This window comes from Curcuma longa, chromosome 16 (assembly GCF_044706935.1).
Source record: "Curcuma longa cultivar G26 ecotype Majalengka, Jawa Barat chromosome 16, ITB_CL_G26_1.1, whole genome shotgun sequence".
In the NCBI taxonomy this organism is placed as follows: domain Eukaryota; kingdom Viridiplantae; phylum Streptophyta; class Magnoliopsida; order Zingiberales; family Zingiberaceae; genus Curcuma; species Curcuma longa.
In genome coordinates this window covers 6,763,709-6,782,699 of record NC_133876.1, presented here as the reverse complement: position 1 = coordinate 6,782,699, position 18,991 = coordinate 6,763,709, and the positions used below count along the sequence as shown (strand labels likewise).

Genomic DNA, 18,991 nt, shown 5'->3' with positions numbered 1-18,991 from the left:
GACACGAGATCCTTCGGTAGAGAAGGATTCACTTCACGTCGCGATGCTCGTACGTTGGATTACATCCTTGTACACATCAGCAACCCGGGCATCCCCCATGACGATATCATCGAGCGCATAGTTCCGAAAACGCATACCAGGATAGACCTGTTCCGCCCACACCAAAAATGGGCAAGCGCGAAGAGAGGCCAAGAATCATCCTAACGGCTGTCCGGCGTCATTATCATTCGCAGCAAATTATAGTATTACGAACTTAATATATATACGGGGTGTACCTGAATGTACGTTCTCTTTCCTAACTTTAAAACGATGTTATATTATATACAGGCGAGTATTTTCAACTTATATTATAGAAGATTAGTCGTAAATAGCCCCAAAGGCTATTGGCTTACTTTTATATTAGGCCCCAAAAATCTAGTAAAGGAGATAAATAGCCCCAAGAAGATAAATAGCCCCTTTGGCGTAGACTAACTGTATATAATATAAGATAAGTACCTCTGCTACGCAGAGGCATATAAATAGCCAAAGGGGCTATTTACGACTAAGTAGACTAATCCGCCTGTATATAATATAAGTACCTCTGCTATGCAGAGCAGATAAATAGCCTTTGGGGCTATTTACGACTAATCAGGGGTAGCAGAGTTATATTATATACAGGCGGATTAGAACTTAATATTATGAATGTAGGGCCTTTGGGGCTATTTATCTCCTTTGGCCAAAATAAATATAAATTCTCCCCAAAAATCTAGTAAATTACCCTTACTATATATTGGGGAGATAAATAGCCCAAAGGCTATTGTAGACTAATCCGCCTGTATATAATATAAGTTCCCCAAAAATCTAGTAAATTACGCAATTTCACCCCCCAAAAATCTAGTAAATTACGCAATTTATACAATTTACTAGATTTTAGGAACTACTACTTTTGCGGGCACGATTGAGGGAGAGGAATCCAACTGCAGCCTTTGTAGCATTTTTAATAGTAAAATATGGCCAATTACAGTATTGCTAACCTCTTTCTCAATTCCCGACCTCATTAAGACTGACTGGACTGACTAAAGGCTCCCATTCAACGAGTGAATTAGCTAAATCGGACTCGGGATATTAACTATCATAAGCTGGTGTCGGCACTAATGACATTGTTAAGCTTGTACCCTTCTTTTGGTGCCCTGAAGGCGGCTCCGCTCCTTAAGTTAGTTGTACGCGGGAAAGAGTGAGAAGTACTCGTATGGGCACGGGACAAATTCTAACATCCCCATCTTTCTAAGATCCCAAACAGCAGCAGTTAATTCAAAGAGGCTCGACTAATAGGAGAGGGCCGACAGATAAGGAGAGGGATTCACTACTGACTTTTGTTTCGGGATCGGAATCAGACTCTTCGGATAGGTACGAGCATCGCGACGTGAGAGAGGTACGAGCATTGCTAAGTCGCCCCGTCTCCACGTCGCTGCCGCTCTTGAATTCCAGTTGTTGTTTTCGGAAGCTTTGCTGCTCTTGTCAATAAAGATAGTAGGCTCTGCAGGGGTCAGACCTACGGGAGGGGAGGTTATTACATACACTAGAGCTATAATATGAGTACTCGCCGGGTCTTCTAACCTGTCCTTCCATGCCATGAACAGAAGGTGCCTCGTCTGATATCAATCGGTACGTTGCCCTCCTTCGGCTCTTCCTTGTGTCAGAGCCTCCCTCGTACGTTCGCCGGCAAGAATAAACCACTAACTAACAGAAGGGAATTGAAGCTGCAGCTGCTGTTCATGTCTTTTCCCGACCTACCTGTTTCAAGAGTTAAGGAGTAGCTTTTTTCCTCGAATCCGGTAGCTAGACGAGTTTCATCAGTCCCCTATGCTAAACGAGTGGAAGATGTTCCGGGTGCTGTTGTAGTTTAAGATGTTCCTGTTGCTAGCTCAGTAGTTGAATCAAGCTTAGGTGCATACTATTAACTTCTATTTCAAGCTGGTACCCAAAGAAAAGAGTGAATGGAAAGAAAAGAGGACTGATATAGGAATGAGGCCAAGATCTTTCCCAATATATATACAGGGTTGAATTTCCATGAACGACTACGGTATTATATGCCATTCAGATAAGAGACTACGGTCTTATAGTCCATGTTAATATTCGACTCTTGCTTGGGAAGGGAGGCACTTTAACTTATGATTTGAGTTTGGCATTGTGTACTCGTTCTGCACTAGAAACATATTCAATTAAAGCTGGTGCCTGTTTATTTCAAGGGAGAGTGAATGGCTACTTTAACTCTTCAAACCGGACTCAAGCACTAACCTAAACTCATTGTCTATCTTTCTTCGACTTCGCTTCGACTTCGCATCTGTCTTCTGGGCCATTCTTCCTGATGGGCTATTTCTATCTGTCTTTCCTATTTCCCTTTCACCAACGCTACTACTCGAACGACTACTTTTGTTTCTTAATTTAGACCCCAAAAATCTAGTAAAGGAGATAAATAGCCCCAAGAAGATAAATAGCCCCTTTGGCGTAGACTAACTGTATATAATATAAGATAAGTACCTCTGCTACGCCTCTTTGAGTCGAAAATAGACCCAAAGGCTATTTATCTTCTCTGCATAGCAGAGATATTTCTATTTTAGTAAGATGGTTTATTCTACGCCTTTGGGGCTATTTATCTCCTTAGCCAAAGGGGCTATTTACGACTAAGTAGACTAATCCGCCTTACTATAATATAAGTACCTCTGCTACGCAGAGCAGATAAATAGCCTTTGGGGCTATTTACGACTAAGCTAAAATAAATATAAATTCCGAAGAGTTTCATGCCCCGATTCAAGGGCTCTACAATAGAAAGAATAGTAGATGCGGGCCGAACGAAAGCCAAGCGAGGAACTTGACTAAGCCCCAGTGACGCCTCTTCCGGAAGCACGAGACGAAGCCGGGGAGAAGGCGACCTGAGACTGGAATGCATTCTGTCTTACTTAATAGATATGGTGTCGGGCTAAAGCGGGCAATAGTTGGATCAAGCCCGGGTAAGAGTTGAGTTCTTGGGACTGAAACAAGAGGACTAGTGGGCTCTCATGCCAACCACTGCCTACAAGGTCCCTAGTCATGGGCCGAGTCCAAGCTGTTCAAACTAGTCCAACCATCGAGGACCATACCAACGAATGAACTGGTGAAGAGTGCCAAGGTGCGTAGCGGAAGAGTGTGAACCGAGAGAATGAAAGTCAGACGAATGAACTGGTGAAGAGTGCCAAGTCCCAATGACTGGTGATAGTGACGCGATAGTCTGACTAGTTCTTCTTGTGATGTCCTTCCTCCTTCTTCATGCTTCCCAATGATGAGTGCTTCCTCCTCCGCTGACCCGACTGAGAGCTCGATTGACAAGCACTGGTTCCGAGCTCCCACCTTCCGCTTCGCCCCTTCACTTCTTTATATAAGAGAATAGGTCGAAAAGGAACTGAAAAGGCTATACTGGCGATTCAACACCTCTCAAAGAGCAAGAGTTCACAAGTAGAAGTCCTGGAAAGAGAAGCAAGAGCCTACGAGTCTAGGCCAGGCATTCAAGCCTGGGATGACTTATAATACATGGTCGGATGACCTGCCATGATAGCCAAGATCCAACTACGACTTCGGGACAGATGTCGATTCAGTCTTTGTCAGGTGCGGAGCGGAATTCAAGTCTGATATTATATTTCAATTAAAGGAGCGAAGGAGTCAATATGATATTCTTGCTTGCCCACTATGCGGGATGAAGAGCCGCGGAACTTGTCCGGCCGGCTCGACTTCGCTTCAACTCATCAGCTCAACGAGCCCAGCTGCCTTGAGTGAGAACATAACCGAGCCAGCGAGTGAAACGGAGTGCGGCAGAGCCAGCATATCTACTAAACTATAGTTGAGCAAATATGAGATCATTTATAGTATAATGAAGCTACCACTACTGATGAAGTAGTAGACGGCTACTATAGTCTCATTCAGAACATTAATTGAATGATAAAGTAGTTGTAGCCTACCGTAGCTTCCTAGTATAGTAGTCCGAGGCCGGGCTCCTAGTTCGGCTAGTTGCTTCACCGGTCAACTCTGTCTATACTGGCTCGGCTTCACTCCCACTCCCGATCACTGGACAGTCGGATGGCTGCTATCCGTTGTTGCTGCTGCAAGGGAGACTATGCCTCCACTGGACAGTTTCTGCTCGGAATGAAACTCAACACCGAACTCAGAGGAGCGAACGAGAGCGGCTAATTCTTAAGTAAGAGAAGGATAGACTGATCAGGGATATCTGCTCGACATGGGTGTGAGGAGCGAACGAGCAGTTACGCGTTCAAGTCGCCTGGTCAAGATAGTTGTCAAAAAGGAGATGAGAGGGCTCTACAATATACGATATTATCTTTCTGGTAGGCTCCGCACCGAATGAATGGCCGATCTAAGGTCGGGCTGGAATAGAGAAGAGGAGGCCCCGGGAGCGAGACCAAAGGTGACGCATTCAAAGTAGCGTAATAGCATCAGCATCACTAGGAAGCGTAGTCAGGCACAGTTCGAGTGGAGCACCTCCGCAAATTACGGTATTGCGAGTGGTCAAGCAATTTCCTCTATAGTAAATTACGCAATTTACGACTAATCCCCTTTATTATAGTATGGCTATATTTTTGGGCCTAATATAAAAGTCAGTTTCCTGCGCAGCGACGTGCCAAACTGAACTTAAATATCTATTGTATTTATATACTTGTAAAAGAAAGTCAAGATAGGCAACGCCCTCTTGCCCTTGTTACGCAACACGCCAACAAAGAACCTTGGTTCTGTTGCGCCCTGTATTCCGAGGCGGAACTTATATTATAGTAAGTGCGGAATTTAGATTGATTTGTAGGGCCATTTCCCGATCCGCCAAATATATAGTAAGGGCGCTAATATATACAATTGAAGTTCTCGTCACCCGAACTCGAATAAAAAGACTGGGAAGACGAGAGGAAACCTTAAACTGAAAGGGAGCGCTCGGCACAGTGTACATTAAGAAGTTGGTGCCCTTAAACAAGAGTTCGGGACCTGTTCTATTTGCTAGTGTTAAGCATCACGTATCTGCTTATCTTTGATTGATTTTAACCGCGAATTTATATTTATTTTAGGCAATTTACGTATATATTAGGCGCCCCTCGTTATTTATTGAGGAGAGGGACGGCCTCTGACTACGAGTTGCTTTGACTGGGCGTCTTCCGCGAGTGCTTTTTCTTTGTTAAATTAATATAACGTCCCGTCCCACTCCTTTTCTCTATAAAAGAAAGGTGCGAATGAGTCAAGGAAGATCAATAGCGAACCAGTCACCCGTAAAGGAGGAGCTTCGTCCCGCCCCTACCACTTGACTGCGCTCTCTTTCCAAGGTTATAGTTGCCCTCAAGAAGCGAATCGAACCCCTCCCCATCGAATAGATTAGCTCAGGCCATCTGATAGCAGTCAAATTCCGCTCCCGAATACTTGATGCTATAGACTACACATATAAAGATATAATAATGATCTGAGATTGAGATTGGTATGAGAAGTCCACTTTCAAGCTCCATTCTCACTCTACTCTCAGCTTTGCATTCTTTCTTCTCTCACTTTAATCTAGAACTTGATTCTTTTGACAGACTGAAAGAGTAGTGATTGCCGTACCATAGACGCGAAGTCGGACGACAGCTATTGCTACGTAGGTCGCTGTCCCACGGTCTCGGATCCCTGCCCTAGTTCTTGTGCACCCATTCCTATCTACTCCAACCAGGGTCAACCATACCGATTGATAGTTGAGATCGGATAAGTATCTTAGCTAGACGATAGCGGATCTTGGCTAGAAACTCTGGCCCATACCTGAAGAAAAGATAACCGGGGTGCCCATCATGACAAGCACTGCCTCCAAGGTGCCTAGTCATGGTTACGAGTGACAGTGGTGCAAGGGGACCGGGGGACAGTGATTCATGATAGTTTAATTATTCTGCCGCTAATAGCTCCGCGGAACTTGTCCGGTGGGCTCTGGACGGGAATTGAACCGGATTGCCTTTCTTTGGTCCTACCTTCGCTCATCTCATATCTATCTATATTGATTGCTAATAAATATAAGGAACTTACTTGATTTTAGGGCCCGCCTCAGATCATATTTAAAGATTGGGATTTCCCGCCGAAGATCATATTGATAAGTGAAGCGAGCAGCGACATGCGTGGAGGACAGACGAGCCGACAAGTGAAGCGCGGCCGCAGAGCCGACCGATGACTTAGATTACGGAAGCCCATGAGCTCGGTGTTCTCGCTGGCTAAGCAACATTTCAAAGGTAGGCTCATGAATGGAAATTACACTGGAACTCGCTCCACTTCTATTTTATATAGTTCGCTGGCTAAGCAACATAGTTCCTGAGGTTGGCGACTGCGCGCTCCATTTCATTCCGCTTGCTGGCTCTAATATCTATTTAAAAGGTAGGCTCTAATATCTAATGAATGAGCTTCGTTTTGCTCGTTCGCTGGTGGGCATGAATAGTTAATTAGGAGTTAGCTCCCCTCTTCCAACGTTGCTCTCACATTAGCAGCTGTGGTGTAGGAGACCCACTCTTCTTCCGCCTCTGCAGCTATTCCACCTCCACCTGGTGCTTCCCTTATAGTTGCGCGCTACGTACCGCACCTTTCAAGCCTGCATGGTAGCTTGCTCCGCACCTTGAGTGCTGCCTTCCATTCCCACCCATGACGGAGACTTAAGTCCACTATTAAGCAAGCTCCATTCCTGATCAAGTAGCCTGTCAGGTCAGCAAGCACCACTTTAATCTATCTTGCCATTCTTTCTTGCCATTCCAGTTAAACTCGGTAGGCTCTTCTTCGATTGGTAAAGCGCTTTGGACTGACTGTGGGGAACTCCATGGATTGATCTTGAGCTGGTGGCAATGAGTCGCCCCGACTAACTTCTCTCTTCGGGACCTAGGTTATCAGAATTAACTACTGACTTCCGCTCTATGAAGATGGTTCGGTCAGGTCTCGCGGACGCCCTAAAATCAAGTAAATTCCTTTTTCCCGGATCGAATAGCAGAGCTCGATAGCTTAGACTCCACTCGGATTAGAATGCAAGGGCATCGTCAGATAGGCTCGACCATAAGGAATTTACTTGATTTTAGGGCTCGACCATAATATTAGGGAGAGAGAGAGGAAAGAGAACGTACATATCAGGTACACCCCGTATATATATTAAGTTCGTAATACTATAATTTGCTGCGAATGATATCTACTAATGACGCGGCTCAGATTGGAATGCCAGGCTTGCTCTATCTGATGCCTGGGAAAAGATTGATGCTCCCCTCTCCTCCGCATAGACGGTTCGCGAACTCCTTTGCGTCACTTCTGATGTCGCTGAAGTAGTTAGACCAAAGTAAACTCACTCATTTCTTCGTGCTCTAGGTCTATTCGATCAGAAGATAGATAGAGGAACGAGGGCACGGTAGGTTAGGTGCTACTATAGTATCATAAAGCAATAGATGAGTTCATTTCATTCAGAAGCAACCAATCATTGAAAGTCTCATTCAGCAACCATTCATTTCATTCAGAAGTAGTGATCGAGGCGCATAGATGAGTTCATTGAATGAAGAAGTAGTTTAGCCTACCTATGCTCTCCACGCGCCAGCTGCTACCCTATGTCTCCGATGTCTGCTGCTTTGGATCCACTACATCCGCCTAGGCCAGGTCAGAAGTCCTGCTTAGAGGCTAGGCTGGGCCGGGTGACTACTATAGATGGTGTGGGCCCATGTGACCGGTCTAGAGTGATGCTTACGAGTGCAGTTCTTGCCACTGCAAAATAGGGACTGAAGGGCTAGGGTTCATAGTGAAGAGTTCCTGGTTCCGAGTCCAAGCTGAAATAATAGGCCTGCCCTAGTCCTGGGGTCCGATAGCAGCGCCCTGTATATATATTTGCCGGGAGTCCGAAGCTGGTTGAGAGGGATGGGTGCCGACTCCTCCAATAAATCCGTCCCCATCAAGAGTAGGGCCCACCCTCTTCTCGTCCCCAATTCTGCCCTAAAGCTCTCAATTGCTCGTGGAGCTGCGCTTCTACTATTGTAAGATAAAGTAGTTTTTCTCATGTATAAAGTAGTTGTAATTAAACCACTACTTAATTACACCTTGTGATTAAGTTGCCATTTAATTACACCTTGTGATTAAGTTGCCATTTAATTACATCTTGTGATTAAAGAGCCTTTTAATTACGGAGTGCCGCTAGACGCCTTCTACCGCATTCCGCTACGCAGGGTGTGCTGCCTATTTGGCTCAGCTCCACGTAGTTCCGCCTCGCTGGGGCATTCAATGGAACCGCATCGCTGGCTCGTTCATAGGGATTTGTACTGGTGGACTATTGGGGGGAGGTCTCTCTTTCTATCTCTCTTCTGGGTCCCTACTAATTGTCTGGTCTGTCCCGACTAATGACTTGTCTCTGGTCAGTGAATGGTTGCTAGGAGTGGGTTGTTCTCAGGCTCAAGGAAGTGGACTGTCTCTGCTAATGAGGAAGGAATCTCCGCTCTGACTGGTTTTTTATCTCTAACTGGGGCGGTTTAGTTGAAGACTGCTGGCCTGTCTTCATTATTGTTGGTTGCTCTGTCTTGGGTTGAGATTCTCTATGGTGGACTTCAGCTAAGGACTATGTTTCAAGTTCGGGATAAGAAAGTATATAATAGGAATGGTAGCTCTTGACTTTTGCCCCAGACCGGTGATGGAGTTAATGGTCTCGAACTCTTGTGAGAGTTAGTGGAGTTTATCAGGTGGTGCCGTGTCTATCTGTGTAGCATGGGAGAGAGTGTGAGAGGGAAGGTCTCTTCCGGTCCTCGGCGCAGTGTCAGTTTTTCGTGTGCCTATGATCTCAATTGGAAGAGCGGATAAGAGAAGGCTAAGTGTCACTCTCTGGTACGGGATCTATGTCAGCTTGGTAGTGGCTGGGCTGTACTTTTTTATCTGAACTGCTTTGGATTCGTACGATGTAGCTTCAGTCTTTCTTCCAATAGATGTTGAGATCTCTGTTCTAGCTCTGTATAACGCCAGGCCTCTTTTTCCTCTGATTCTCTATAATCTGAGAATCTCTACTTTCTACTCTTGCTTGATCCCTGGCTCCCCTACTTTCTCTGTACTATTTATCTTCTGTTGGTTAAGGTACTACCTACTAATTTATCATAGGAGTGTGAGATCGTACTATAGGGTCTTGGAAATGGTGGCTCTTAGTTCGTCGGGTCACATGTGTGGAAGGGCTAGTATGGCATGGACTACTTAAGAGTATGGTGTTGGGGCTGACTGAAGTGAGTAAGTGGTATGAGGAGTCCTAGGCTCATATATGGCAGTCAGTCTAGTCCTATGGATTTAATGGGACTGCTTGAGTTCAAGGCCCGAATTGAGGTGCTGTGCTGTAATGGACGTGGGATCGGTTCAACGGCGTGCTTATGGCTTATTACTTCCTGGTCTCCCTGAGGTTTAGTATCACTAAACTTGACCCCCGTTCTTTTCTTGAAAGGAAGAGTTAGTGTTATAGGAAAGGTTGTAAGTCCCGACCATGAACCTCTGGATGGAACTCTCTATCAGTATGTGACTTCACTGGTGGTGAAGCGATCTGACTTGAATGGTGGTGAAGGGTAGCTTTATTGATGGGAATGGAGTTGAACTGGCTATGGGATCGGATATGCTTGGATGTTTTCTGTTTTGAGTGAGAGCCTCTGCGTGACAGAGAAATGTGTGGTACAAGTATCCGACGTAAGCGTGGTGTAGCTGCTTTCATTCCTCTGCCTGTTGGCTCATTCATTTGTGTGCTGTGCTGCTTGGACAAGACAGTGAGTAGTGCCCGACCGAAGGGTGCTCTACTCTGAATGGAGGCAGTGTGGCTTCACAGGCATCTCTCTTCTTGCCTTACGTGTACAAGTGGTTCATAAAGTGGGAGCCAAGGAGGGCTGGGCTAGGGGCTCGTCGTGATAGGCATTCATTCCTATCGTCTGGAACTGGAGTTCTTTCTTCTAATGGAGTGTGTGCTATCTTAGGACAGAAGTGGTTGATGGCTGTCTCATGAATGTCTTATGTGTAAGCATGGATTCGATTCTCTTTCTTTATTGTTCGTATAGGCCGAATATTAAGTTATTCTTCTCTTACGGGCAGTTACTGGTTTGGAATCAATGAAAGGTGCTTGCTATGTGTAAGTGCCGCTGCTAAGACTGTATAAGTAGTAAGGTGCTTACGCTAAGACTGTATAAGTAGTAAGGTGCTTACTAGTATAAGGGTGGGGATTGGAGCCGAGGAGCAAATGTCTATCCCAAGTGGTTCGATCTCGAACTCTCTTCTAAAGAGTAGTGGTCGCGTAGGTGGATAGTAGCGCTCCTATCCTAGCCTAGTAGTGTGTGTCAAGATCAGAAGGGATGGGTGAAAGGATTAGACCTCAGGTAGCTCTAATGGAGGGAGGGGCCTTCTTCTATACTAAGGTTGACTAGACTAGGTCTCTGTGAAGCGAAGAGAGTTCTTTTGTGTCCTAGCTCTCTTCTGCATCGTAAGTGGTTTAGCTGGTATCGGAGCCCGGAGTCCTTACGTTACCGTTCATTATAGATAAAGTCAGTAATGGGAAGACCTAGACGTACAAGGCAAAGTTTCGTCGATGCCATGCGAGGTTGAGGTTCGTAGGTTCGAATGGTGCTCTGGGTCCTGGTGGGATCTTTAATAAGTACTGGGTCTTGGTGGGATCTTTAATAAGTGATTAAAGAGTAAGTGAGCTTTATTGTGAACTAGCCCCGTGCAGCATTACTCTCGATGGAAGTTAAAGCAAAAGTCAAAGGTTCGAATTCTACGTCGGTACCCTCGTTCCTAATCAAAGTACTCTTTTCTACTATGCATGGCAGAAAGAAGTCTGATTTGAGCACTGTGGGAAAGAATGGTCAAACCTAATGTGGTACCAAGGATCTGGGGTGACGAGCGAGCGAACGAACTTGACGTGAAGGAATAGCTGACGCGAAGTTGGAGGAATACTACAATGACGCGGAGACTTTATCGCTAGTAAACTCTGGCGAGGGAGGATCCCGATCTACTACGGGAGATCCGAGTGTTCATTGGTTCATCCGGTGACAATGGGAAAGCGACTCAATGGCACCGAGACCTACATTCAATCGACCGAACGGGAGTGCGAGACCAGAGGGATGATTGATGCCCCCGAAGAGGCTATGACCAGTGAGCTGGAAGAGCTTCAATTGGCTGGTGCTGCTCCGCTCCACTTGTCCGGTATGTGCGGAAGATTCATGGTCTCTTATGAATGGCGAAGTCTCTACGATTACATGAGGAAGGTCGAAGCGGAAGGACGGGATTCAAGTTAAAGTCGTACGGGATAGGGGTCCGATTCAAGTTTTGCGTTCAAGTCCCGTCTTCTTAGTGACCACAGAATCAGTGGAGTGAACCGAATCATGAATATCTATAAGATGGATCCGATAGGCCCGTCGACAAAGCTCATTCATAGATAGATATAGATGCGATAGATATGGATGGAATGAATGTCCTACTCTCAGTCGAGTTCAATTTCTTTTATTATTATTTAGAAAGTCAAAAGTAGTGGAGCGAACCATGAACATCCCACGCATCCGAAGCAATCCTGAGAGGAAGGAAGGAGCCGACAAAGAGATGAGATGAGGCGGGACAACCACTTATCTTATGAAATATGAGATGAGGCGGGAAAGAAAAGAAAAGGAAAGAGAACCACATGGGCTCGTTGTTCAAGGCAGATTCATGGGCTCAAGTGCGGATCAAGTGCTTCTTGGTGACGAGTTCGGAGCTCGTGAAACTCAGTGAAAGGAGCTCGTACTCCCCGGCTCAAAAGAGCCCTCTTGACCGGAAAATAGAAGCTCGTGAATAAGAATAAATAAGAAAGAGCGAAGCAAGTGGAAGTGGCAAACGCTGCCCCGGACTTATCAATTCCTAACCGAGCGAGAGATTTCTCACCCGAGGCTGAGATTCAGAGCTAATGATAGGGAACTGCTTTTACCCTCATTTATCCTGGGCTGTGGGGCGAGTGCAGAGAAGAAGCGCTGTCGAACACCTACTTGAGAGTTTATTATTATTTGGCTGGTCACCGAAAGACTGAAACTCTTATTCCCTCTGCCATTCAAGATAGTCTCGTCTTAAATATAGTAAATTGAGGCTCGCACTCTTTTCTCTCGACTTCGCATGTTCATTCGTTCTGCTCTCCCCCATCGGATGATGGTCTGCTTCCTCATGAGCCGCCATTCATTCGGTCCTTCCTTAATGAATGAGGTTCTTCCGAAGCCCTCTGCCTTTTCACTCTCACTTGACTGTGGGAGATCGATCTCCGATGCCTCTGCCTCCTTAATTCACTCCTTTTCTCTGTCACCAAGATAGACCATATTTCTCTTAGCAAATAACGCCACACAGTTTTTTTTTTTTTGCAGAAGAAAAAGAAAAGATGGTTGATCGGAGGTAAATGATAAAAGTTACGAAATATATATAGGACAAGAAATAATTAAAGGCATGAACATTTAGTTTTCAATTAAAGTCAAATACAGGTCCCATCTAACCGCAATTGTTTGAATACTTTTACTCTTGTGTTATTATTTATTTTATTTATTAAAATATTAAAATAAAAAAATTATAAAAGTACAAGTTATCAATTAATTTCTATACATTATAGAAGTTACGTGTTAATTTTCATATTATTTATCATGATCTAATAATATTTATTTAAAATATAATGAGTATTATAGAGTCTTCATTATTTATTTACTTGTTAAAATATTATTTAAAAAAATAAAATTAAAATGATATAAAATTGTATTGTTAGTTTATACATGATCAAATAATATAAAAGTATAAAAACTAACAAATAACTTAGGGGTAGAAATTAATTATTAACTTCTATTAGATAATATAAATGAGAAGCATTTCAAGCAGTAATCATTTGATTTGAATTAAAAATGAGCACTCATCCAATAAAAATATAAATGAGAGATGCTATTTTAATTTTTGATATATATATAATAAAATATTTTACTTTCCCCGTGAAACTTTTTGCTGCTCTTTGGCCTTCCATTCCTACTATTCCAATAGGTGGAAAAGATATTTACTTATCTATCCAAATAAACAACCAAAGAATAAATTAATCATCCATTTTATTCCATACTATGGCTTATCTATACTTTCAACTAAATACGCTTCAGGACTCAGGAGATGTTGATACAACTTTATATATATAAGAAAAATTAATAATTAAAACTCAGGAACGATAATTGAAATCCCTAGTTGAAGGGAAAAATAAAAGCAAAATGAAGCCCTTTAAAATTCGCGCATGGATTTCCACCGGAGAGCGACGGTGCGTTGTGTATGATTGGCGGGTGAATTTTTCGGAGAAGAGGACGAGAGTTTCTGATCGAATAGTTGTGGTACTATTCGTCTTACAGGAGAAGATCCTGCTCTTCGTAGTCCCACAGCAGTGGATCATCCTCACGCGTCGTCGTCGAAGCGTCCAGTTAGCAAGTTCAGAGAGCCCCACCACCATCAAGCTCGACGGCTCTCCACCTAGCTATAATGGGCACTCGTCTGTCTTCTCCATCACGAGACAAAACCAAGAGCGCCCTGTGGCGGAGTCAGAAAGCCTTCTGTCGCTTCCGCTCCAGACGACAAATGACGTACAGAATATATATTTAAATTAAATGATGCATGTCTTTCGGCCGACGGCGACCCTCCGGAGCGGAGCTTGCAATTCCGGCGATTTCGTGACCGCCGCGGGCGGCCGGGCTCGCTGCCAACTGGGAATGATAAGATGGCTCCGTCATGCCATCATGGATGACGTCGGCGATCGATAAGGACGGTCGGCGATGGGCCCGGCTGCATTAATGGGGACCTTGCGCAGGCAGGACCCCCCGTGCCGAATGATTAGCTGATAGGAATCTGAAGGCGAGTAATTATATATGCGATCAACTAGTATCTGAATCATGAATCGAATCATGGCTAGTTGGATTACTTTTCCTCTGCTATTTCATTTTCATTCATATAGCGAAATCAGTGATATACAACCTTTAAAAGATATAATAACTTGTGTGAGCACGGAAAAATTCCAGATATTTTATGAAACTACATGGATTAGGTGCGTCGAAAAATTGAACCAATATAACATGCACATCAAATGTTTCAGGTAAGTTGTCACAGACAAGGTCAAGGATTATCCTTGATAGACGTACACAAATTCCCAGCCGACGTTCATGCCTTTGAGCATAGGATTATACAGTAAGAATGCATATCATTCTTCCGAAATGTAAGGTTTTATGGATCGCAAGTCCAGTCACCATCTTTAATGTTACACTAATAGGAGTTTTCATGAAGATCTGCATAAATTCCTTGGGGGCTAGCTATTCACCACATCCCTCCCTTGTTGGTTTATATGTAATGTGTGAGTTTAATGGTTCTAGTGAATTCTTCCATATCTATGGGAGCTTAAAGCCTCTTCATCAGGCTTGAAATTAGACGGAAGGAGACATCTGACAGCCTGCATCTAGAAAATTCGGCTGAAACATTCTTTTTGCTGTGGCCATTGTTGGGCATCGTTGACCTCCAAAAGCTGCCTATAGAAGATAGAAGAAACATTTATACTCCGCTGTTTTGTGTCATTTGAGCAAATTTCACTGATTTCACTATTTAACTTTCCACCAACTCCAAGTTAATCCCAATCCTTTCGACTAACTGATGCCTGATTTTCTCCACATTAGCCATTCACTCGTGGCTCACTTCTTTCTGTAGAACTACAAGAAACCTACTTTTGGACCTGGCTCAGAGTTTCCAGACCTGTATCACCACTTACATATCTAACTCCTTCGATTTTTCCATTTGAATTGATAGCATATATAATTCAGGAGAAATGAATCAGATTCCGGGCTGACTGCGTCAGTCTCAGAGATATGATTTGCTCGGCTGTATTGATGGTACTGCTCTATCTCTCTCCCATTAGTCTCTTCGCTTGGCTTGAGGTCTTCAAAGACAGAGCTGATGTCCTGGGAAGCAGGATGCTGGTAATAGAATTCCATGATATCTTGAACTTTGATAGACTTGGTGGCTCCTTGAAGCATATCTACCTCTTTTACAGCTTTCAGATCTAGTTGGTACTACCATGCGCTCAAGAAAAATTAAGCTGAATTTCTCCTTGGAGCTGGCACAGCTGCACATACTTCTCATTGAGCATGAATTTTGCATCAATTAACTTCATTTGTACCCTCTCTTCAACATCCTACGCTCTTCATCCACTTCTTCGCGAGGATTCCCTCTTGATCACTTCAACCTCAGCTTTGTCTTCTCCAATCTCCTTTGCCAGTCCTTCTCATGATTCCTCTACGATTTTTCGTGCCTTCCTCTCCTCTCATGATCATGCAATCACGTCCTTGCAGACAACGTTGCCTCAGCGAGTTCATCGACCAGCTTGGCATTCACAACTTCCGACCGTTTTCTATTTTTCCTTTCTCTGATAAGATTATCCTTAATGTGTTCTGACACCATGCGGGCTTTAACATTTTCTCTTTTCCTCCATAATTCTATCTCTTCTGCAAGCCTCTTCATGAACTGATTGAACTTTTTGTTTGCAGCCTGTTGCTCAGATTCAAGATCATTGATATAACTACGAGCCCGGTCTAGCTCCATTTGAAGATCTGAGATAGCAGAGAAGTCATTTACCCATTCGTCCTCAGGAAGCTTCAGGCGGCTATGGAATCCGTACTGGTACATTTGCAGGTCCCGGGTCCCATTTTGTTGCCTTTCTCCATTGCAGAGAAGAGTAACACAGATGAAAGTTTCAGCTGTTAAGAGAAGAAAAACAATTGGTAAGCTCAAATAGATATAAAGAACATCAACTAATTCACTACGTATTCAAATGAGCATAGGAGTCGCTAGCTCATTCTCTGCAATTGCAAATAGTAAAATCAAATTATGAACACCTATATTTGAGAACATTCACAGGATTCTGCTTGAAATATGAAGGCCAACATTCACTTCAAAAGATAGGAATCCTCAAACAAAGTGATCGAGACCAATGCAGGAACTTGGACAAGCAATTAATAATGTCATTTAGGAAGACTAGAAGTGTTCTGCCAATAGCCACTCTAGTCAACCAATAACTACGCCGTAAATCAAAAGAAGCCTCAAAATTAAGAATTCTCAATGTTATTCAAATATAAAATACGTTGTTATTTGCAACCTAAATGAGAGAATGAAACAAAAATTAGCGACTGAATTTTAATCGGTCACTAAATCCGTCGTTATTTGTGAGTTTTTTTTATGGAAGAGGAGGCCAACATTCACTTCAAAAGATAGGAATTCACAGCAGGCGACGGCAATCATTAATTTAATGATCAAATTTTAATTCAAGGGGCAAAATCAGCGATTGAATTCCAATTCGATCGCAAATTTTAACGACCGAATTGAAATTCGATCGCTAAATTAGCGATCGAAATGGAATTCGGTCACTAAATTTAGCGACCGATTTCAAATTCGGTCGCTAAAAGTAGTGACTGAATTCCAATTCGATCGCTAATTAGCGATCGAATTTAAAATTGATCGCTAAATCAGATTACGATGAATTTTTTAGTATTTTTTAAATCAGTCGTTAATCAGATTTAACGACTGATTAGCGATCAAAAATTCGATCACTAATTGTGATTATTTTTGTAGTGCCAGTCACCACCGCACCTCCCTTGCATGTGACGCACCGTCACGGGTCCAACGCCAATTAGAACCTTGCTAGGCGACGGTACCTCCCTCCCTATACCTCCCTCCCTAAACCCTATGCCTCCCTCCCCTCCGTTTCCGTCGGACATCTCAATGGACGAAGCGCAGAGGACTCAGGCGATGATTGCGGCTCGGCAGGAGCTGCAGGCATCTGTGACGGCTCTGCAAGCAGCAACACAAGCAGCACAGCGAGCGACAACGGCCCTGCAGGCGGTGGCCGATCAAGTTACACTACAGATTGATCGTCCGCCTCGGGCAAGGGCAAGGTTCAGGTAAAGTATTTTTAATAATATTTTTATTTTTTTAAAAATATATATTTATATATTATTTGTATATATGTTTAGGGCTCTTGAGAAACCAATGTTCTTCTTCCTGGTGATTTTCAATTATTTCACAGGTATATCTTTGTATGCTCTCTCAGCATGGAGCAAAAATGAATATGCAGCTATTTTTAGTACGGCTGAATTTTAATCGGTCACTAAATCCGTCATTATTTGTGAGTTTTTTTTTATGGGAGAGGAGGCCAACATTCACTTCAAAAGATAGGAATTCACAGCAGGCGACGGCGGCCCTACAAGCGACGGCAATCGTTAATTTAATGATCAAGCGACGGCAATCGTTAATTTAATGATCAAATTTTAATTCAAGGGGCAAAATCAGCGATTGAATTCCAATTCGATCGCAAATTTTAACGACCGAATTGAAATTCGATCGCTAAATTAGCGATCGAAATGGAATTCGGTCACTAAATTTAGCGACCGATTTCAAATTCGGTCGCTAAAAGTAGTGACTGAATTCCAATTCGATCGCTAATTAGCGATCGAATTTAAAATTGATCGCTAAATCAGATTACGATGAATTTTTTAGTATTTTTTAAATCAGTCGTTAATCAGATTTAACGACTGATTAGCGATCAAAAATTCGATCACTAATTGTGATTATTTTTGTAGTGCCAGTCACCACCGCACCTCCCTTGCATGTGACGTGACGCACCTTGCTCACGGGTATACCAATGCCTCCCTCCCCTCCGTTTCCGTCGGAAATCTCAATGGACGAAGCGCAGAGGACTCAGGCGATGATTGCGGCTAGGAGCTGCAGGCACTGTGACGGCTCTGCAAGCAATAGAACCTTGCTAGGCGACGGTCCCTCCCTATACATCCCTCCCTAAACCCTATGCCTCCCTCCCCTCCGTTTCCGTCGGAAATCTCAATGGACGAAGCGCAGAGGACTCAGGCGATGATTGCGGCTCGGCAGGAGTTGCAGGCATCTGTGACGGCTCTGCAAGCAGCAACACAAGCAGCACAGCGAGCGACAACGGCCCTGCAGGCGGTGGCCGATCAAGTTACACTACAGATTGATCGTCCGCCTCGGGCAAGGGCAAGGTTTTGGTAAAGTATTTTTAATAATATTATTATTTTTTTAAAAATATATATTTATATATTATTTGTATATATGTTTAGGGCTCTTGAGAAACCAATGTTCTTCTTCCTGGTGATTTTCATTTATTTCACAGGTATATCTTTGTATGCTCTCTCAGCATGGAGCAAAAATGAATATGCAGCTATTTTTAGTACGACTGAATTTTAATCGGTCACTAAATCCGTCGTTATTTGTGAGTTTTTTTTTATGGGAGAGGAGGCCAACATTCACTTCAAAAGATAGGAATTCACAGCAGGCGACGGCGGCCCTACAAGCGACGGCAATCGTTAATTTAATGGTCAAATTTTAATTCAATGGGCAAAATCAGCGATTGAATTCCAATTCGATCGCAAATTTTAACGACCGAATTGAAATTCGATTGCTAAATTAGCGATCGAAATGGAATTCGGTCACTAAATTTAGCGACCGATTTCAAATTCGGTCGCTAAAAGTAGTGACTGAATTCCAATTCGATCGCTAATTAGCGATCGAATTTAAAATTGATCGCTAAATCAGATTACGATGAATTTTTTAGTATTTTTTAAATCAGTCGTTTATCAGATTTAACGACTGATTAGCGATCGAAAATTCGATCACTAATCGTGATTATTTTTGTAGTGCCAGTCACCACCGCAACTCCCTTGCACGTGTCGCACCGTCATGGGTCCAACGCCAATTAGAACCTTGCTAGGCGACGGTACCTCCCTCCCTATACCTCCCTCCCTAAACCCTATGCCTCCCTCCCCTCCGTTTCCGTCGGACATCTCAATGGACGAAGCGCAGAGGACTCAGGCGATGGTTGCGGCTCGGCAGGAGCTGCAGGCGTCTGTGACGGCTCTGCAAGCAGCAACACAAGCAGCACAACGAGCGACAACGGCCCTGCAGGCGGTGG

At 43.7% G+C, this 18,991-nt stretch overlaps 1 pseudogene; it reads right to left on the bottom strand.

Annotated features, from left to right (window-relative positions):
• Positions 1 to 10,853: 10,853 nt before the first annotated feature.
• LOC141846965 (uncharacterized) lies at positions 10,854 to 16,769 on the bottom strand (annotated as a pseudogene).
• Between the last annotated feature and the right edge of the window lie 2,222 nt (positions 16,770 to 18,991).